Source organism: Lolium rigidum, chromosome 5 (assembly GCF_022539505.1).
Source record: "Lolium rigidum isolate FL_2022 chromosome 5, APGP_CSIRO_Lrig_0.1, whole genome shotgun sequence".
Lineage (NCBI taxonomy): Eukaryota > Viridiplantae > Streptophyta > Magnoliopsida > Poales > Poaceae > Lolium > Lolium rigidum.
In genome coordinates this window covers 110,269,110-110,292,078 of record NC_061512.1, presented here as the reverse complement: position 1 = coordinate 110,292,078, position 22,969 = coordinate 110,269,110, and the positions used below count along the sequence as shown (strand labels likewise).

The following is a 22,969-nucleotide window of genomic DNA, read 5'->3' as shown; positions in this document are numbered from 1 at the left end:
CGTTGATAGAAAAGTAAGTACTAGATTTGGATTACTGCACAGTTCCAGATTGCTTTGCTGTCACGAATCTGGGTCCACCTCCCTGTAGGTAACTCAGAAAATTAAGCCAATTTACGTGCATGATCCTCAGATATGTACGCAACTTTCATTCAATTTGAGCATTTTCATTTGAGCAAGTATGGTGCCATTTTAAAATTCGTCAATACGAACTGTTCTGTTTTGACAGATTCTGCCTTTTATTTCGCATTGCCTCTTTCGCTATGTTGGATGAATTTCTTTGATCCATTAATGTCCAGTAGCATTATGCAATGTCCAGAAGTGTTAAGAATGATTGTGTCACCTCTGAATATGTCAATTTATAATGTGCACTAACCCTCTAATGAGTTGTTTCGAGTTTGGTGTGGAGGAAGTTTTCAAGGATCAAGAGAGGAGTATGATGCAACATGATCAAGGAGAGTGAAAGCTCTAAGCTTGGGGATGCACCCGGTGGTTCACCCCTGCATATATCAAGAGGACTCAAGCTGTCTAAGCTTGGGGATGCCCAAGGCATCCCCTTCTTCATCGACAACATTATCAGGTTCCTCCCCTGAAACTATATTTTTATTCCATCACATCTTATGTGCTTTTTCTTGGAGCGTCGGTTTGTTTTTGTTTTGTTTGAATAAAATGGATCCTAGCATTCACTTTATGGGAGAGAGACACGCTCCGCTGTAGCATATGGACAAGTATGTCCTTGGTTTCTACTCATAGTATTCATGGCGAAGTTTCTCCTTCGTTAAATTGTTATATGGTTGGAATTGGAAAATGATACATGTAGTAATTGCTATAAATGTTTTGGGTAATGTGATACTTGGCAATTGTTGTGCTCATGATTAAGCTCTTGCATCATATGCTTTGCACCCATTAATGAAGAAATACATAGAGCATGCTAAAATTTGGGTTGCATATTTGGTTTCTCTAAGGTCTAGATAATTTCTAGTATTGAGTTTGAACAACAAGGAAGACGGTGTAGAGTCTTATAATGTTTTCAATATGTCTTTTATGTGAGTTATGCTGCACCGGTTCATCCTTGTGTTTGTTTCAAATAAGCCTTGCTAGCCTAAACCTTGTATCGAGAGGGAATACTTCTCATGCATCCAAAATACTTGAGCCAACCACTATGCCATTTGTGTCCACCATACCTACCTATACTACATGGTATTTTCCCGCCATTCCAAAGTAAATTGCTTGAGTGCTACCTTTAAAATTCCATCATTCACCTATGCAATATATAGCTCATGGGACAAATAGCTTAAAAACTATTGTGGTATTGAATATGTAATTATGCACTTTATCTCTTATTAAGTTGCTTGTTGTGCGATAACCATGTTTACTCGGGGACGCCATCAACCTGTTCATTGTTGAATTTCATGTGAGTTGCTATGCATGTTCGTCTTGTCCGAAGTAAGGGCGATCTACACTGAGTTGAATGGTTTGAGCATGCATATTGTGAGAGAAGAACATTGGGCCGCTAACTAAAGCCATGATCCATGGTGGAAGTTTCAGTTTTGGACAAACATCCTCAAATCTCTAATGAGAAAAGAATTAATTGTTGTTGAATGCTTAAAGCATTAAAAGAGGAGTCCATTATCTCGTTGTCTATGTTGTCCCGTATGGATGTCTAAGTTGAGAATAATCAAAAGCGAGAAATCCAAATGCGATCTTTCTCCTTAGACCTTTGTACAGAGCGGCATAGAGGTACCCCTTTGTGATACTTGGTTAAAGCATATGTATTGCGGTGATAATCCAGGTAGTCCAAGCTAATTAGGACAAGGTGCGGGCACTATTGGTACACTATGCATGAGGCTTGCAACTTATAAGATATAATTTACATGATGCATATGCTTTATTACTACCGTTGACAAAATTGTTTCATGTTTTCAAAATCAAAGCTCTAGCACAAATATAGCAATCGATGCTTTTCCTCTATGGAGGACTATTCTTTTACTTTCAATGTTGAGTCAGCTTCACCTATTTCTCTCCACCTCAAGAAGCAAACACTTGTGTGAACCGTGCATTGATTCCTACATACTTGCTTATTGCACTTATTATATTACTCTATGTTGACAATATCCATGAGATATACATGTTACAAGTTGAAAGCAACCGCTGAAACTTAATCTTCTTTTGTGTTGCTTCAATGCCTTTACTTTGAATTATTGCTTTATGAGTTAACTCTTATGCAAGACTTATTGATGCTTGTCTTGAAGTGCTATTCATGAAAAGTCTTTGCTTTATGATTCACTTGTTTACTCATGTCATATACATTGTTTTGATCGCTGCATTCACTATATATGCTTTACAAATAGTATGATCAAGATTATGATGGCATGTCACTCCAGAAATTATCTGTGTTATCGTTTTACCTCGCTCGGGACGAGCAGTAACTAAGCTTGGGGATGCCGATACGTCTCCTACGTATCGATAATTTCTTATGTTCCATGCCACATTATTGATGTTATCTACATGTTTTATGCACACTTTATGTCATATTCGTGCATTTTCCGGAACTAACCTATTAACAAGATGCCGAAGTGCCGCTGTCGTTTTCGTCTGTTTTTGGTTTCAGAAATCCTAGTAAGGAAATATTCTCGGAATTGGACGAAATCAAAGCCCGTGGGCCTATTTTCTCACGAAGCTTCCGAAGTCCGAAGGAGAGACGAAGAGGGGCCACGGAGGGGCCACACTATAGGGCGGCGCGGCCCCCCCTTGGCCGCGCCGCCCGTGGTGTGGGGCCCCCGTGCCGCCTCTTGACCTGCCCTTTCGCCTATAAAAAGTCTCCGTGACGAAAACCCCGAGACCGAGAACCACGATACGGAAAACCTTCCGCAGACGCCGCCGCCGCCGATCCCATCTCGGGGATCCAGAGATCGCCTCCGGCACCCTGCCGGAGAGGGGAATCATCTCCCGGAGGACTCTACGCCGCCATGGTCGCCTCCGGTGTGATGTGTGAGTAGTCTACCCCTGGACTATGGGTCCATAGCAGTAGCTAGATGGTTGTCTTCTCCCCATTGTGCTATCATTGTCGGATCTTGTGAGCTGCCTAACATGATCAAGATCATCTATCTCGTAATTCTATATGTTGCGTTTGTTGGGATCCGATGAATAGAGAATACTTGTTATGTTGATTATCAAAGTTATGCTATGTGTTGTTTATGATCTTGCATGCTCTCCGTTACTAGTAGATGCTCCGGCCAAGTAGATGCTTGTAACTCCAAGAGGGAGTACTTATGCTCGATAGTGGGTTCATGCCCGCATTGACACCGGGACAAGTGACGTGAAAGTTCTAAGGTTGTGTTGTGTCGTTGCCACTAGGGATAAAACATTAGTGCTATGTTCAAGGATGTAGTCACTAGTTACATTACGCACCATACTTAATGCAATTGTCTCGTTGCTTTGCAACTTAATACTGGAGGGGGTTCGGATGATAACTTCGAAGGTGGACTTTTTAGGCATAGATGCAGTTGGATGGCGGTCTATGTACTTTGTCGTAATGCCCAATTAAATCTCACTATACTCATCATGATATGTATGTGCATGGTCATGCTCTCTTTATTTGTCAATTGCCCAACTGTAATTTGTTCACCCAACATGCTCGTTCGTCTTATGGGAGAGACACCTCTAGTGAACCGTGGACCCCGGTCCAATTCTCTTATCGAAATACAATCCATCGTAATACTGTTCTACTCGTTTTTCTGCAAACAATCATCTTCCACACAATACGGTTAACTCTTTGTTACAAAGCAAGCCGGTGAGATTGACAACCTCACTGTTTCGTTGGGGCAAAGTATCTTGGTTGTGTTGTGCAGGTTCCACGTTGGCGCCGGAATCACCGGTGTTGCGCCGCACTACATCTCGCCGCCATCAACCTTCAACGTGCTTCTTGACTCCTACCGGTCCGATTAAACCTTGGTTTCTTACCGAGGGAAACTTGCCGCCGTGCGCATCACACCTTCCTCTTGGGGTTCCCAACGGACGTGCCAACCACACGCATCAATAACACATATGAATTATTACTACCGTTGACAAAATTGTTTCCATGTATTCAAAATAAAAAGCTCTAGCACATGAGTAATCCATGCTTCCCTCTGCGAAGGGTCTTTCTTTTACTTTATATTGAGTCAGTTTACCTACTTCTTTCTATCTTAGAAGCAAACACTTGTGTCGACTGTGTGCATTGATTCTTACATGTTTACTTATTGCACTTGTTATATTGCTTTATGTTGACAACTATCCATGAGATATACATGTTACAAGTTGAAAGCAATTGCTGAAACTTTAATCATCCTTTGTGTTGCTTCAAACCTTCTATTAAGAATCTATGGCTTGATGAGTTAACTCTTATGCAAGACTTATTGATGCTTGTCTTGAAAGTACTATATGATTCAGCTTGTTTAGTCATCATCTAGACCATTGCTTCGAATCACTTCATTCATCTCATATGCTTTACAATAGTATTGATCAAGATTATGATAGTAGCATGTCACTTCAGTAAATTATCCTTGTTATCGTTTACCTACTCGAGGGCGAGTAGGAACTAAGCTTGGGGATGCTTGATACGTCTCAAACGTATCTGTAATTTCTTATGTTCCATGCTTGTTATATGACAATACTCACATGTTTTATATATACTTTACATCATTTTGATGCATTTTCCGGCACTATAACTTATTAACAAGATGCCGAAGCGCCAGTTCCTATTTTCTGCTGTTTTTGGTTTCAGAAATCCTACACAGGAAATATTTTCAGAATTGGACGAAACAAAATCCCACGGTCTTATTTTCCACGTGAGCCTTCCGGAACACCGAAGAGGAGACGAAGAGGGGACGCGAGGCGGCCACCCCACAAGGCGGCGTGGCCCCACCCCCGGGCGCGCCGCCCTATGGGGTGGGCCCCTCGCGCCCCCCGACTCGCCCTTCACCTATATATTCTCTCCGTCGCGAAAACCCTATCACCGAGAGCCACGATACGAGAAAAGTTCCGAGACGCCGCCGCCGCCAATCCCATCTTGGGGGATTCGGAGATCGCCTCCGCACCCTCGCCGGAGAGGGGAATCATCACCGGAGGGCTCTACATCACCATGCCCGCCTCCGGACTGATGCGTGAGTAGTTCATCCTTGGACTATGGGTTCATAGCAGTAGCTAGATGGTTGTCTTCTCCTGTTGTGCTATCATGTTTAGATCTTGTGAGCTGCCTATCATGATCAAGATCATTTATTTGTAATGCTACATGTTGTGTTTGTTGGGATCCGATGAATATTGAATACTATGTCAAGTTGATTATCGATCTATCATATATGTGTTATTTATGTTCTTGCATGCTCTCCGTTGCTAGTAGAGGCTCTGGCCAAGTTGATACTTGTGACTCCAAGAGGGAGTATTTATTCTCGATAGTGGGTTCATGCCTCCATTGAATCTCGGGACAAGTGACGTAAAAGTTCTAAGGTTGTGGATGTGCTGTTGCCACTAGGGATAAAACATCAATGCTTTGTCTAAGGATATTTGTTACATTACGTACGTACTTAATGCAATTGTCTGTTGTTTGCAACTTAATACTAGAAGGGGTGCGGATGCTAACCCGAAGGTGGACTTTTTAGGCATAGATGCATGTTGGATAGCGGTCTATGTTCTTTGTCGTAATGCCCTAATTAAATCTCATAGTAGTCATCATGATATGTATATGCATCTCTATTTGTCAATTGCCCAACTGTAATTTGTTCACCCAACATGCTATTTATCTTATTGGAGAGACACCACTAGTGAACTGTGGACCCCGGTCCATTCTTTACATCTGAAATACAACCTACTGCAATCATTGTTCTCTCGTTGTTCTTTGCAAACAAACATCATTCTCCACATCATACGTTTAATCCGTTGTTTACAAGCAAGCCGGTGAGATTGACAACCTCACTCGTTAGTTGGGGCAAAGTATTTTGATTGTGTTGTGCAGGTTCCATGTTGGCGCCGAAATCCCTGGTGTTGCGCCGCACTACACTCCTTCACCAACAACCTAGACGTGGCCTTCATCTCCTACTGGTTCGATAACCTTGGTTTCTTAATGAGGGAAAACTTGCTGTTGTACGCATCATACCTTCCTCTTGGGGTTCCCAACGGACGTGTGCTTTACCGTCACAAGCAAGAAGCTTCAGTCCAAGCGTGAGTACTTTGGAGACGCTCTCGAGATATGCGAAGAGCAAGGGTTGATTCCGTTGATGACCTTCACTCGCCACTTCTCCAAGGAAGAGATATGCCAGTTCTACGCCACAGTGGTATTTCTTGAGGATGAAGGTGGCTTCCGCAAGCTTAAGTGGATGACCAAAGAGCACGTGATGGAAGCCACTTGGCAGGAATTTGCTAGGGGCATTGGGTATGATCTCCCCAATGATGATAACAACTTCTTCCGGTTCATCTCCAATCCAAGCCCATGGCCAAAGAGAAGATGGTCAACCTCTACATCCCCGGAAGGACATTGTGTGGAAGTGCCTACCACCTTCTCCCCGTCTATGACATCATGAACCGTATCTACCGAAGCACCATCAACCCCAAGGACACCAATCATGATGAAGTGCATGGTTTTCTCGTCAACCTCCTTGTGCTCACCGATGAGATGAAGGGGTCCGGCAAGCAATTGGACATCATGGACTACATATGGCATGAGATGCGTGATTGTGCCTTCCTCCGCAAGCTTCCCCAATATGCACCCTACATCATGAGACTCATTTGCCTCAAGTGGGATGAAGCTCACCGTTGGGATCTCATGGAGCAATGCCGCCCTCTCACTATCCATAAGGAGAAGAGCCCTCTCGTCAAGAAGCATGATCCTCCAAGGTATGGTAAGAATGCTCCCAAGGACACCGAGGAGCAAGAAGCCGATAGTGATGATTCCGACTTCGTGCCCAACTCCATCAAGACCAAAGGCCTCTTCGCCAAGCTCAGCCGCTCGCCTCAAGAAATCCTTTTGCTTCAAGGAGGACCTCCAAGATAGGATGTACCAAGCTCACCATGACAACAAGAAAATTCGCCAACGCCAAAAAGGCGATGATGAAGCACATGGGCCTTCCCGTCTCCGAGGGTTCCGAGGACAACATCACTCCCCCGAGAATGGAAGTCCAAGCACACTTGGTCGAGCTCCGAGGACTCCATCCCCGAGCGCATTGTTCGTCCCTCTCCACCACCTCATGGCAAGGGCCAAGTTGAAGATGAAGACGACGATGAAGAGGACGAGGACAAGGAGATGGACAATGATGAGGAGGAGGGCGATGAGGATGATGATGATGAGTGACCCCCTTGGGACGTTAGTATGCTTCTTCTCCCTTTTTGGTGTTTCGATGCCAAAGGGGGAGAAGTTGATCTATTTAGGACGGGAATTTGCATGGGGATGCCAAGGGCTTGGTGCTTCATTTTGGTTTTTCGGCCTTGGCATCATATTTTTCCCCTAGTTATTTGAAACTTTATTCCTAAGTGTGCTTGCTACTCTATTCGTGGATCTCCCGATCCCCCGGTTTGTATTAAGACTTAATTATTGGTAGCCTATTGGTCTTCACTCTTATCTCGTGATTGGCTACATCAATCCTATGGAGTCACTTATTGTGAGTTTGGGTTTTTCTCAAGGCAAAGGTATGAAAAATTCGCCCAAAACTCCTATATGATCTTGTGTTGCCTCCATAGTGTGCATATGCTATATGTGTGTATCATATATCTTTCTTAGCATATGTGCATGGTTTGTAGAATCTAGGGGGAGTTGTTCCTCTAGGATGTGTGCATTTGTATACAAATGCATGTTCCAAATATGCACACATCTAGGGGGAGCTCCGTCTACTTTTGCAAATCAAGAATCTCATCATAATATCTTATGCTATGTTGCAAATTCTTGTGTTGTCATCAAACACCAAAAAGGGGGAGATTGAAAGAGCAAATTTGTATCCCGTGTTTTGTGTGTTTGATGACAACACTTGAATGAATTTAACCGTGCACAAAGATTATCTTTGATAGATTTGCAAGTGTACGGTGCCCTCGCCGAACACGTTATGATCGGAAGAATGAAGCGTAGCTCTTAGGTTTTCTGGTTTTGTGTGTGTGTCGCGAGGTGACATGGTAGGAGAGGAAAAGAGGAAAAAGCAGCTTCAGCCAAGGCGGTACTGCACGGTACCGGAGCGGTAGTACCGCTACCCCACCGGTACCGCCTGGCAGCATCGCTCCGGAGATTTGCACCGGAAAAGTCTCACGTAACAAGGTGCGGTACCTTTGCGGTACCTTGAGCGGTAGTACCGCTTGAGAGCGGTAGTACCGCCCGGTACCGCTTAAGTACCGTAAATTGAGTTACGGCAGTACCGTTGTGGTACCGTTGTGGTACCGTTGTGGTACCGCTTGCTGTCCGCAGAAGCTCGGAGACCATTGCGGTACCTCGAGCGGCACCGCAAGCGGTAGTACCGCCTTCTGTCCACGTGGACCAGATCCGTGGGGATTTCGAATCCAGTAGCGGTTGTACCGCTTCCCAAAGCGGTAGTACCGCTTAGGCAGAAACTGCACATAACGGTTGGATTTGAGGAGCCCTATAAAAAGGCCCCTTCTTCCCCAGCTCGTTTTTAGCTCTTCTCTTTCTCTCTCTCTCCTCCATTGTTGTTGAGCTCAAACTTAGTGGATCTCCCTACCTACCCAATCAATCTTGCTCATACTTTGAGGAGTGGTGGAGGAGACCCCGATATATCGTTCTACTGAGAGAAATTTCACCAATTCGTGGTAGTCCTTAGTGGATCTTGTTGGTAGGGTTCCTATGGTGGGGTCTTGGAAGAAGTGCTCCTATGGAGGCTAGCTTGGAGTTGTGCTAGCCCCATAGGGTGTTGGGAGCCTCCTAGTGTTGTGGAGCTCGCCCCAACCTTGTGAAGGAACCACCGCCTTGACCGGTGCCTTAGTGGAGAAAAGGAAGCCCCTTTGTGCAGCTCTCTTGAGGAAGAAGGTGAGGCCTTCCTTCGTGGTGTGGCCGTCTAGTCTCTTGTATGAGACTAGCACCTCCTCAACGCAGACGTACTCCCTCTTGTGGGAGGAACTGCGTGGAAACAAACCCTCGCCTCGACTCCGCGCCCTCCGGTTGTCCCTTTCCTTATCCTTGTTATTTGTGTGGTTCCCTTTACTTGTTGCACTAGCCTAGGATCATACTAGGAACATCACCACCACTAAAGCTATCACCTTTACCTTCCGCTTTGCTAAAAACTAAAAAAGATATAAAAATTGAGTAACGCCCATTCACCCCCCCTCTTGTTCGCTACGATCCATTCAGATATGCTCTATTAATTCTTAATACAAGATTGCATGGAGTTTTATCTTTCTTGTGGAGTATAAGATAGATGTGTTGCATCATCTCTATGTTAGGACATGATGCCAATATGAATGCTTATCTTACTCATATTATTATTTTGCATCATCATATCTCATTGATGAATTACTATTTGTCCACTGGAACTTAAAAGAGAGAATAGTCAAGTGAACCCATGAACCCATGTCCACTTTTTATCATAAGAAACACCGTTATCTTGATTTTATCTTGTTTTCTATTTACTGCACTATTTTAATCTGAAAATACAAAAATATTTATTTTTCTTATTTGCATCCAAAACACCAAAAACAATCAACCCCTTTACAATTTTTACTTAGTAACTTTATTTTATCTAGTTTTACTCGCTTTATTTTTACTTGTGTTTTATTACTTACACGAAACCTTGTGCTTGGGAACCACGTGGTGGAGTTGGGAACACAAGGCTTTTATTTTACTTTGCAGGATTGCTAGAAGAAGAGAGAAGAGAATACTCTTTGCTCAGTTCTCCGAGAGCTCGATATAACCCTTGAGTCACCCTTGTGGGGAAAATACTTTGCTGTCGCAACACTCTACACTTGGATTCCCAAGCAACATAAGCTTGACAACAGTGGTGGAAAGTCTTGTCATAGTCGATGCTCCAAGTCCGAGAGTACCCACGAACGACCCAACACGCCTTTTAGCGAGCGAGAGTGCCATCAGAGTGAAACTTCTGACGACAAATCCACTTGACGGTGACAATGTTTGCATGTGGAGGGTGAGGAACGAGAGACAAAGTGTTGTTGTCGACAAGAGCCCAGTAATCTTCTGCCATGGCAGCAGGCCAGCGAGAATCCTGCATCGCCTGACGGAACATGGTGGGGATGGGGGGCGACGGTGGAGTCCATGCCAGAAAGGTTCAGCCAGTACAAATGGCGCACTTGACATCCAGAGTGCGTGATCGAGCTCGTGGTAGCCCTCTGGTCGATGCAACATAAAAGGCGGCAGCGGCAGCACCCTTCACCGTCGTGGCAGCTTGCCGAGAGGCCGCAACAGCCTGGCGCGTGACGGCGGTGGTAGGCGAGGGGCCAACCACGTAGGTTGTGGCAAGGAGGCAGGGGCCTCCTGGTGTGGTGCAGATGACGATGTCAATGGGCCCAGCGGAGCCAAGGGTGGTGCACCGAACAAGAAGTCGATTCGGCGGGGCGCTACATGCACGGGCGCCGATGAGGATGCTTCAAACTAAAATGGAAAAACGGTTTCACCGAAGAAAACGTGACGTGAGATTAGAATTTTCCCGGTGGTTGGATTACAGCGATAACCACGATGGTTAGACTAGTACCGAGCACTAAGCTTGTGTGTGGCAGTGAATAAAATGTCGGGATAGCATAGACATCCAAAGACACGAAGATTATCCGACCGTAGAGACGTGTGTATGGAACTTCAGAGTTTATGGCGGTACTAGGACCACGGTTTAGGAGGTAGGTGGCAGTAGCTAGATCCTTAGCCTAGAGGTGTTCTGAAAGACGAGCCTGGAACATATGGGTGCTAGTGTAATTAATGGTACGTATGGCACGTCCAGCTTTGTTGTTTTACCGGGAACTGTATGGACACGACAACCATAGGATGTACCATTTGTGGTGAGTAGAGTGTGAATAGGCTTGTTGAGGAATTCGGTGCCGTTCTCTGTCTGAAGAGAGTGAATAGTGACGCCGAACTAGGTGTGGCGTAGGCGGAAAAAAATCTGATAGTGTACGGGCAGCACATGATTTGTGACGTAAAGGAAAGAAACCAATAAAAATGTGAATAGTCGTCGACAATAATAAGATTGGAAAACCCAAGCTACTAATAATTTAAAATGTCCACAAATCACCATGTATCAAATCAAAGACGTCGCTACATGTGATAGTAGACTGACTGAACAATAGACATTACACTTGATAAAGTCTAGAAGCTCGAGAGCCGACATGGCATGGCAAGAGGTGAGCACGGCGCTGGTGCAACAAATCTGCAGTGGCGGTCACGACCACAGCGGTGCAGAACGACCAATATAAGCTGGTTTTTTTAGGAAATGTATAGAATTCTCTGTCACTATTACAACGAAGAATCACGCGACGAGTCTTCAGGAAAAAAACCAAAAGCATCAAACTCAATAGAACACATGTTATCGCAAACTTGCGAACTAAAAGAAAATTGCAAATAGAACACTGCTATACACACTATGGTGAAACCGATACGAACTGGTATTTCTATCTGGTACGATACGAAGTACGAACGAACGAAGTGAACCTTTTTCTTGGGATCGTGAACAAACAAAAAAACGCAACGTGTGAAACGTACCAAACCAAGGAAATTATTTTTCTTTTATTATTAGATATACATATACATATAGATCTAAATTAACTCATGTTGTTAAATACAGATATTTCATATATCTTTCGGCAATCGGATCAACCGAGTATCTTCAGGTAAAATATAGTGGTAATCACTTGTAAGTTGTATACTTGAATTTCCGAATCATGAGAAAATGAAACACCTCCTTCTATTTAAATCCCAAGCACAACTATATGTAGCACACAAACACTATTGTCGCAGGTGAAATTTGATCGAACAACATAAGAACGGCAAATGGCAGGCATATCCAAGTCTTGTAAATCTCTAGGGAGTTGATAGCATATATAACCAAGCATGATTTGTATAAAGAGAAAACGTTAGGTGCTACGTATTAAAACGCTACTTATTGATAAACCGATTGACGTGGGTATTATCCTTCGGATACCCAACATTGCTATACCCGGTACAGATTATGAAGATGGATCAGCACAAGGACTCAACAAGCTAGACCCATAAAGAATATCAATTTGGATTACAACAAAGAAGACTCTAATACGAATTCTGCTAGGACTCTTGTAAACCCTAGTCTCGGTTTATATATAAAGCCAGGCAGGGGCACCCCTTAGGGCATATGGAGAAACAGAAAAACATAGAGGCGATACGTCTAGACATTGCAACCCGCAGATTAGAACTAGACTAGATACAACAACTCCGCCTATGGCGGCCTCCTGTACACATATATTCTTCATATAGTGGATTGCTAGCAAGACGTAGCGATCCTCCACCGCGGGGACGTGAACCTGGGTACGTTGTGCCTTCTCTCGCTCCCGGAATCTCCATCGTCGCCTTCCGTCAACCCTAAACTCCTCATGGTGGGCATTACCAAGGAACCGTCTCGTCAATTGACGTTGTCTGTGGAAAACGCGACGACTGGATTTTGTTATCCGGGCGGAATCCTTCATCATCAACAAAGTTCAGATTGCGTTCTAGCAGAAGATCTACTCCGATAAGTTCATCATCGCCTGAAAATAAAAATAAACACCGGATCGGATCTCACCGGAGTCAGAGTCGTGCGATCACTTGGCGAACATGCGCTTACATGGAGCCAAACCTAGGCAAAATCAGCCAAAGAACAAGTCTAGATGTGAAGACTGGATTAAAAAAAGACACTTCAGATTAGAGTAGTTGATGAATACAACCTCTCGTGGAAACTACAGTCGCCACGACAAGCTGACGTCTAACTAGCGACAAATCTGCTCACATGCCCAAGTTACGAGGAAAGAAAGCAATCAGGAGCAAACATGCATTATGAAAAGCACTCTGGCCCATTGAGTTGACGGACGAAGAAAAATTATGGAGCATACACAAGCAAAACGGAGCTGCTACAGGTCTACCAGATTTAATGGTCGCGCATCCATTTTTGTGCCGTAATTTGTCTGCAGATCAGGAATAATCTTCGACTACTCTGCTCGGTCGACCGCGCCCGCCAACGCGCATTGGTTGCACTCGGGGCTTACCTGTCTTGGACCCGATATTGCGGACTCGATATATTCGTGTGCTCGCCTCGTCGCGGATCCACCATATCAACTACGTCTTCTTCATCGGCCACGCCGCCAGGCGCCGCGCGGCTACATCGACTATTTATGGTCGGGTGATTGCTTCACCGGGCGGCCTGCCACATCAACTATTTTTTTATTGCGCAATTATTTCGACTCCATCCACCATGCGACCTGCTACCACATTGGCCTCGTCGCAGACGAGCTAATGGCTTCATCATCTATGATTATCAATGGATTTATCTTCTTCGACTCTAGATATATCTTCTCCCGATGCACTCCCGAGTCAATGGCTTCATTATTTATGGTTATCAATGGATTTATCTTCTTTGGCTCTGGATGTATCTTCCCTCGATGCACTCTCGGGTCAATGGATTCATCATCTATTGATTCAATGGATTTATCTTCTATGTCTATATAATATTGATCCGATACATTCTCGGGTCAGTGGATTCATCGTTTGGAATATTCAATGGATATCATCTTATATAATATTGATCCAATGCACTTCCATCGGGAGCGCTGGAATTACTCGGGGCTCCTAGAATATCTTCGGCTATTACAACTATCACTCCCATCGGGAGCGCTGGTTCGCTGGAATTCAATAAAACATGAAGAAACCTTATACTCGGGGGCTGCGAAGTTTTTATCTTGTAATTTTCGTCGAAAGCCTCAGGGAACATGCGAGTGCTGCAATCGATGGAAAATAAATACGGCTCAGCAAGATATGTTGCGATTACTACTGGTCCATCGGGCCTGCAACGTGAACTGATCACTCACAACTTGTTGATGACCACCATACAACAAAATATACGGCTCAGTAAGATGAAATGAGTCCGTCGTGCACATGGTTCCCTCATTGACTCGGGGGGCTGCTGCCGACATAATACAAACAAATATACGGCTCAGTAAGATGAAATGAGTCCGTCGTGCACATGGTTCCCTCGTTGACTCGGGGGCTGCTGCTGACATAATACAAACAAATATACGGCTCAGTAAGATGAAATAAGTTTGTCGTGCACATGGTTCCCTCGTTGACTCGGGGGCTCCTGCCAACATAATTCAAAATCATCGGCTCCTCCGGGACATCATCCAAATCATCGACTCCTCCGGAACATCATCAAAATCATCAACTCCTCCGTGGCATCATCAAAATCATCGACTCCTCCGTGACATCATCTAAATCATTGACTCATCTGTGACCTCATCAAAATCATCAACTCCTCTATGACATCGTCAAAATCATCGACACCATCAAAAGCATCCAAATGTTCTCGGAACTCGAAGAAATCTACGGTATTCAACTTAGCATTTTACACCCTATACATGAATACTTCATATTCATCTACATGCTCGGGGGCTACTCCCATCGGGAGCGCTGGCCATGCACCCGATAAAAAGATGGAAGCCTCGTCGATAAAGAAGAATGGACCCGAAGATTCTAATAATCCAGCTCTTCGCCATCTCTCGAAGCTTGCACCGTTTTGAAGACCCGATAGATTTAAAAGTATCGGATGATAGGATAATTTAAAGACGTCAACATCAACATCAAGCTCTTCGAGTAGTACAACTTGAGTCTACGCACGGGTGCAACCACCCATCCATAGACTAGGGGCTACTCCCATCGGGAGCGCTGGCCGCGCACCCGATAAAGAATAACTTCGACTCTACATCAAGCACAAGATTCAACAGATGATCAAGACATTCGGACAATGACAACTTTAGTCCCTGCCCGAAGCTTCACTTCGGCCAGACACTCGGGGCCTACTGATGTGGGCATTACCCTTCGGGCACCCAACATTGCTATACCGGGTATAGATTATGAAGATGGACCAGCACAAGGACTCAACAAGCTGGACCCACAAGTAATATCAACTTGGATTACAAGAAAGAAGACTCCAATACGAATTATACTAGGATTCTTGTAAACCATAGTCTGGTTGATATATAAAGTCAGACAGGGACACCCATTAGGGCATATGGAGAAACAGAAAAACATAGAGGTGATACGCCTAGACATCACAACCCGCAGATTAGAACTAGACTAGATACAACAACTCCGCTTATGGCGGCCCCCTGTACACATATATTCATATAGTGGATTGCTAGCAGGACGTAGCGATCCTCCACCGCGCAGACGTGAACCCGGGTATGTCGTGCCTTCTCTCGCTCCCGGAATCTCCATCGCCGCATTCTGTCAACCCTAAGCCCCTCATGTTGGGCATTGTCGAGGAACCGCCTCGTCACCGATATAGAGAGAGTATATAATACAAGTAAATTACATTTGAGGTGATATACTTATTCCGTCCAGTAGGGACTATATACAAATGAAAAACTATCTAGCCGTTGTGGTAGATATGATCACATCGGTAGTAGTACCCGATGCCTCTTCATTACCTACCCTTAGATGGAAGTATGGTGGGTGCTTAGGCTCCCGTTGGATCATGGTCTCTCCGCTTAACATTGCGATCACATCCAACATGGTTGGTCGATCTGATGCATTCTCTTGTACACATAAAAGCGCAATGTTAAGGCACATCATCATTTCTACCGAGTGATACTTGGGAAGCAATGACACATCAACCAGCTCGGTCCATCTTCCCTCTTCCCATAACTGCCATGCCTGTTTAATATGGCATCACTCACTTAGATATGAGACATGATGTAATCAATGTTTTCATGAGATATGGATATTATGCACTCACATATCCAATAAAACTGATGAACCCTCCGCATTGGTTGCTACCAGAATTCTTTTTCCCGCTAAGGATCTCAAGAATTAATACACCAAAGCTGAATACATCAGATTTGGTAGAGAAGAGGCCCTCGGAAGCATACTCGGGAGCCATGTAGCCACTAAAATGATATAATGATAAATATGAAGTTAATATATGGTTAGATTTCAATAAATAAGTTCATAAATTTACCAACTGATAGGAAACTTACTATGTACCAACCACTCTTCTTGTCGTGTTTTCTTCAATGTTATTTGAGGTGGAAATTTTCGCTAGTCCAAAATCTGAAATTTTAGGATTCATTTCGGTGTCCAAGAGTATGTTACTTGGTTTAAGATCTCGATGTATGACACGTAACCGAGAGTGCTTATGTAGGTAAAGAAGTCCTTCTGCAATTCCTTCAATTATCGCAAGACGTTTGTTCCAGTCCAATAAAACTTTTTTATTTTCATCTGCACATGTGAGCTAAAAGTTAATTAGGTTAACAGAGAAATTGACATTTTTTTAAAAGGGGAAGCCCTGGCCTTTGCATCAAATACCTATAACTTATTGAGAAGTTCAACTATATACATGAGGCTGGTACAACTATATTTAACATATCATTCCAAAAGTTCAAATATATACCAAATATGAAGAAGTCGAGGCTTTTGTTTGGTAAGTATTCATAGATCAGTATTTTCTCTTCTCCTTGAGAGCAACATCCCAAGAGTCTAACCAGGTTCCTGTGTTGAAGCTTTGCTATTAGCTCGACTTCATTCTTGAACTCTATGAAGCCTTGTCCTGAATTTGAAGCGAGTCTCTTAACTGCTATCTCGCTTCTATCCGGAAAGTGTCCCTAGGGGAAGATATTAAAATATTCTTTAAAGATATTATGTCGCAATACATTTTCTACAAGATACACAAGTTAACCCACGATTACTAATTATAGAGTAAACTGGATCAATTCTTTTCCACTTCATTATTGTACTATATATGCTATGATGAGGCTATGTTAGGATGCTATTTTCTTTCACGTATGGGATTAAATTGGAAAAAACTTGAAAGATAAAATGTATATATTTATACTTTTCTGATTGTAGAAGTAGGATTATAATAGATCTGCCGACTTCTATCAAATGTTTGGGGGGGGGGGGGGGGTTATTAAAATATACCTGGTGAATACGTTTGAAAAATTACAACAAGGGAAATTATCATCATTTCTACTAATCTATGGCACGATTATTTTGTTCCCTAAGAAAGAAAACACAATTCAAATTCAGAGTATAGGACAATTTGTTTGAAATGTGAGCTTCAAAATTTGCACAAAGGTTGGTAGAAATAGGGTTATGGAGGTCGCACGTGGGGTAATTAGACCAAAGCAAAGGGTGTGCATGCCAGGGAAACATATCTTAGAAGGTGTACTGATTTTGCACGGGACTATCCACTAACTTCATAGGAACAAATTAGATGGTGTACTGCTTAAAATCGATTTTGAGAAGGCCTATGATAAGATACGAGTGGCGCCTTGTTTGCAGTAAGTGCTGAGAATGAAAGGCTTCGACCCTAAATGGTGTCAATGGATAGATCATTTTGTTAGTGAAGCAAGTGTAGATATTAAAGTAAATGATGATATTGGGAACTATTTCTAGACTAAAAAAGATTCAGGCAAGGTGATCCGCTATCACCCATGTTGTTTGATCTTGTGGAGGATATGTTAGAAATTTTAGGTGAACAATTCAAAGAAGATGCGCAAGTAGAAGGCCTCATACCTCATCAGGTTGAGGGAGGAATGTCTATTTTTCAATATGTCGATGCCACAATTATTTTTATTGACACTGATATACAAAAATCATTGAGTATGAAACTGATACTTTTGGCGAGCAAATTGTTGTCATATGGGTTCCGTTTGGTTCTCATTAACTCTACTCCCTCTGGTTCATATTACTTTCCACTAGTATGAATGTACCTAGAAATAAAATATGTCTAGATACATCTATATTAGTGGCAACTAATGTGGATCGGAGGGAATATCATAACTAGTCTTCCGATGTTTATGTTTTCATTCTTTAAAATACTCAAAGGGTTAAGGAAAAGATTGGGCTTTTTTTGCTCCAGGTTTTATTGACAAAGTGATGGTCATAAAAAAAATTAGGCTTACAAAATGGAACATCATTTGTCGCCCAAAGAACCAAGGCGGTCTTGGAGTAGAGGTTCTTGATATTAAGAAAATATGTTTATTGGGAAAATGGCTTTTTAAATTAATGACCAAACAAGGTGTATGTCAAGAGTTAATAAAAAAATCTACTCTCAAAATCCATGTCCCAAGTTAATTTCAAATCGAAGGATTAACCGTTCTGGAGAGGCCTCAACTCATGAAGGTGAAATATGATTTCTTCAACAGAGGATCCTTCCATGTAGGAAATGGAGAGGATACTCCTTTTGGGGAAGACACGTGGTTACAAATACCCATTTGTATACAACAGATATCCACCTATTTAGATGTATTCACTTGGGAATTAATTAGTATTGGATATTTTACGATCATATCACTTTATCTAGACAACATGAATAACCATACGAGATTCCCTCGCAGGTACACTTTAAAAATAAAGAACCACTAGAAAATATGATTTTCATGTGACCGAGTGCTTCTTACTAAAGATAACTTAGTAAAGAGAAATTAGCAAGGTAGTAAAAATGATATTTTATGATCAAGATGAAACAGTTCAATATTTATTCATATCTTGCCCGCTAGCAAAGACTGTTTGACTGATTGTATATATGGCTTTTTAATATAATGCCCCCAACAAATGTTACACAACTTTTTGGGAACCGGCTAAGGCGAGTAGTTAAAAAAGATAAATCACAAATATGTGTAGGAGTATGTACTTTACTTTAGACCAATGCAAACTCTACTTCTTTTATGCATGTTATTCTGCTGGCTAAGCATTGAACTTGTATGTGGTTCAACCTATAGCCAACGGAGAAGCGAGAAGATTTCGATTGGGTGGAACCAGCTGAAGATGGTTGATCGGGATTTATACAGCTTGTGCAAGTAGTGTTTTGATATTCTTCGGATAACTTCATTCTATGTTGTCTTCCATTTTTTTCCAATGGCTGATCCATGTATCCACATATATGACCCATGAGGTTCGGATTTTGTAATAATTGATTGGTAATAAAGTAAAGAAGGTTGTATGCATCAATCAATGCAGAGGTTTGAAAAAAGAAGTAGGTTATAGACATGTGTTATATTTGTACCTTATATACAGGGCCGAATCCACCTTGTCCCAGTTTGTTTTCTTCGGAAAAATTACATGTAGCCTCTAATATGTCATGGAAGTTATAAACTGAAAACTCCGCTCCCATTTCCCAAACAATTTCATGATCTTGTCCTTGAGATTTGTGAGAGCTCTTTTCTGCTAGTCTTGTTGTACCTGAAAAATAAGTAATTTGTGCAATCGGTCGATTTATTTAATTATGGTTATTTAGGTAAGCGTAATACATATATTCGGATGAACATTTCACTGGTAACTAATTTAACTACCTTTTCTGAATCTTCTTCCCAGGCGACGACGGTAAAGGATGAAGCAAACTACTACTAGTGCCACAGGAGCAGCTACACATATAGCAATCACCCAAGGTTCTGTTCCACGTCCTTTCAAATTTGAACAGACATATGCAAGAATTATCACAAGTCTTTAATTAATAATATCATGACAAATTGACAATTACTTTTGCCTGGTTACTGAAACAAAACAAAATTATCATAACATGTCAAGTTTTGGGCATTTAACATGATTACTGAAACTAAATTAATTAAATTTCATCACAGCTCGTAATCATACTTTTGCCTGGCGGCGCCGGAGCGATGGACGATGGATTGATTCGCCTTGTGGGTTGGTCGAAGAACATAAACGCCTCGAACCTGATGTTGCAGCGCAGCACGAAGATCCGTCCTCCCAGTCGCATGGAAGTGGTGGCGTTGACCATGCCGTTGAGCCGCTGAAGGCACGCGAGGCAGTCGCCGGCGGACAGGTCCGGCGTGCACTGCGCCAGGGAGTAGAGCGTCTGGACGGAGTCCATGACCGTGGTGGCGTACCGCCTCGCAGTGTCGGCGGCCGCGTCCTGAGCCGTCACCGTCAGTAGGTTGTGGACGTCGGCGGAAACGACGCTGGCAGTGCCGTCGCCAGAGATGTTGTTCGAATTCCACGATTGGAAGAGCGTGGAGTTCTCGGTGATACCATTGGCTGGGCTGAGGAAGTCGTTGTCGCCGGAGAAGCCGACGACGCACCCTGACCGCTGTGTGTCGTCGTACTCGTAGTAGACAGCGGCGCCCTTGCGGTTCGGGCAAGCCTGCTGCGCGTCCTGGAACGAGGCGGCGACGCAGTCTCTGCACGCTGTGTCGTTGGCGAAGTCGCCGCGGCAGAGCGCGAGCGCGTGCACCGCGTCGGGGACTGGCCGGTGCTGCCGGCGGCGAATAGCTGTGGAGAAGAGGATGCGTTGCTAGCGAGTGTGGTGGCGAGGACGGCAAGATTGGACTGGTAGGTGCTGTTGGCCGTGTAATTGCCGCCGTTGCCGCAGAGCTCCGCTGTTGCCGTTGCCGACAGCGGCATCAAGAGGAGGAGGAGCAGGACGAGCATCATGCTCGTTTTTGCATCGACCCTTTGGAAAAAATGTAACGAGAGAAAGATTATTCGGTGGCTGGCCTTTGTCCCTTTTAGCAGTCAGTCTCAGTCGAACAGTCAAAAACTATGAAATCGTCAATCACGGGGTCCCGTTGATTGAATAATTATTCACCGCCCAGCACGATCTAATAGAGGAAGCTCACTCCATAAACTGATGTTGAAGTAATCCATCCATGCATCTATCTATGTATCTATCTATCTATTATATACTAAAAGCACAATACTGAATGTTTAAAATTTAAAATAGAGACACACCGTTAATCCACATCATTCTAATTATTTTGATGGTTAGATCTAAAATTCATGGTTAGGATTTAATAGGAGTCTAATGGTTACGTAAATGTATAATCGTGTTTAACACGTTCAACTATGTATAATTTATAAAAGAAAATTGCATCATATAAGACCAGATAAGTTAACAAAAAAATATTCCATCCGTTCCGACCTAGCTTGGCCCGAGCCATGCCATTGCTCTTTTGTTCCTACCCAAACCGGTCAGGTTGTCCTGCCAATGGAAAGAACAAAAAATAAGATGCGTGCCTAGAGTGGACTCCATGAACAGAAGACCTTCCAAAAAAAAAAACGTTCAGATGACAGCCTGTTTTTTTAAGTGATGTCATATCAGCGTATAGAACTATCTTTTACGTGCTCCATTAGTAATTTAGTACGCAAGTTTATTTTAGATTCTTATATTTTTAATAAGAGTATAATGGTTACGTAAATGTATAATTATGTTTGACACGTCCGAGTATATGTACAAATTAGAAAAGGAAACTACTGCACCAGATAAGACCAGATAAAATGTGAGTAGATTTGACCGGTTCATGTTGTTTGTTCAAATCACGCGTATGTTTCTAGGACTCCAGCTATGTTAGATTAACAAAGTCCATGTAACTTTAGTCCGTGTTAGTTATACGCGCAAAGTCTCTATGTAATACTAGAGGAATACCAGAACCGATCAATCCATCGTGTATTGGATTCGTGCATGTATGTTAAGCGTATATTGGGCTATAAAGTATAAATTGTATTCCTTTTCTAGCGTGTTTTGTAAGGAGAGACCTGCTTGTGATACGTAGTTAGGATTTAACAAGAAATTGGTATTCATACAGCCGGCAAATTCCTATTGACTTGATTTATGTAGATAGACTCTAGGCCGACTATAGCCATATAGGGGAAGCTAATACCAAAACGAAACTTTGATGACAATATAACTTGATGGCTGGTCTATTCTGATTTCAACCATATCTGAAGAAAACCTTGAAGCACGATGATGAAAAAAAAACACTGAAACCTGATTACTATGTAACAACAGCTAAGCTACACGATCATGTTTTAATTTACACATGTGATATGTGTGTCACCGGAACTACTATAAACTAGAAAAATTGATGGAAACCTAAGGGGAAAAACCTATGAGCAACTCTGAAAAGAAAAGATTTGTACATGTCATACCTAATAAATTAAATATTAAACATAAAACTGAATATCCAAGTATACAGAATAATTTCACACATGGGGCCACAAAGACATATGTCCGAACTGAACAAAATATCACAGAAACAACAAAATCAAACAAGCGGAACGACATAAAAACACACGGAGACAGATAACTTAATTTAAAATTTGATGTTCAACTCTCGCAACAAAAATCCAGAGCATGTCGTTTAAACCACTATCAAACTGTAGTAGATTAATAACACATGAACGATTATATGAATGAATTTGCTACAACAGAAGTGTCCACCTACTTGAGAGTCCCTAGCTAGGAAAACTACCAGAACTTGATTACAGTAATCACAAAGAGATGTAATGGATATTTCCTTATGTTTGCATTAAAAGGTTAATTTTAAAATAATAAAAAATAAATTATATCACATCTCACACAAAAGTAAATTCCCTCTTTATTTTCCAGATATGGAAGGAGACTCAAGGCTGGGATTCAACCTTCATACATATGTTTAACATTAATTGGGGTACTCAATGAAAGAAAGTCTTAGTGTTGATAAATTATTTTTTATGTCATGTCAATAAGCTAATTGGTTTTCTTAACGTGTTTGAAAAATCAAACATCATTTTCCAATGATTAAAGGGACCATAATTATTATCCGGAGCATGCCATAATCGGAAGGCAGATCGAAGGATGCATGTTTGATCAACATTTTGATTTTTGTACACTATTGCACATGTGAGTCTCAATAGGATTTAAGTATAAATTTTAATGACATAATCATAATTCACCACCAAATTATAGATAATAAAATATATTACAAGCGATAGTATATTTAGCTTTGCATTTCCTGCCACCAAATATTAATATAAATGAACTATAAGTTTATTCCACACACTTCC

The 22,969-nt window shown here is 42.5% G+C and overlaps 1 pseudogene; it reads right to left on the bottom strand.

The window, feature by feature from the left end:
• Nucleotides 1-15,538: 15,538 nt before the first annotated feature.
• On the bottom strand, nt 15,539-20,578 carry LOC124658200 (annotated as a pseudogene).
• Nucleotides 20,579-22,969: the final 2,391 nt, after the last annotated feature.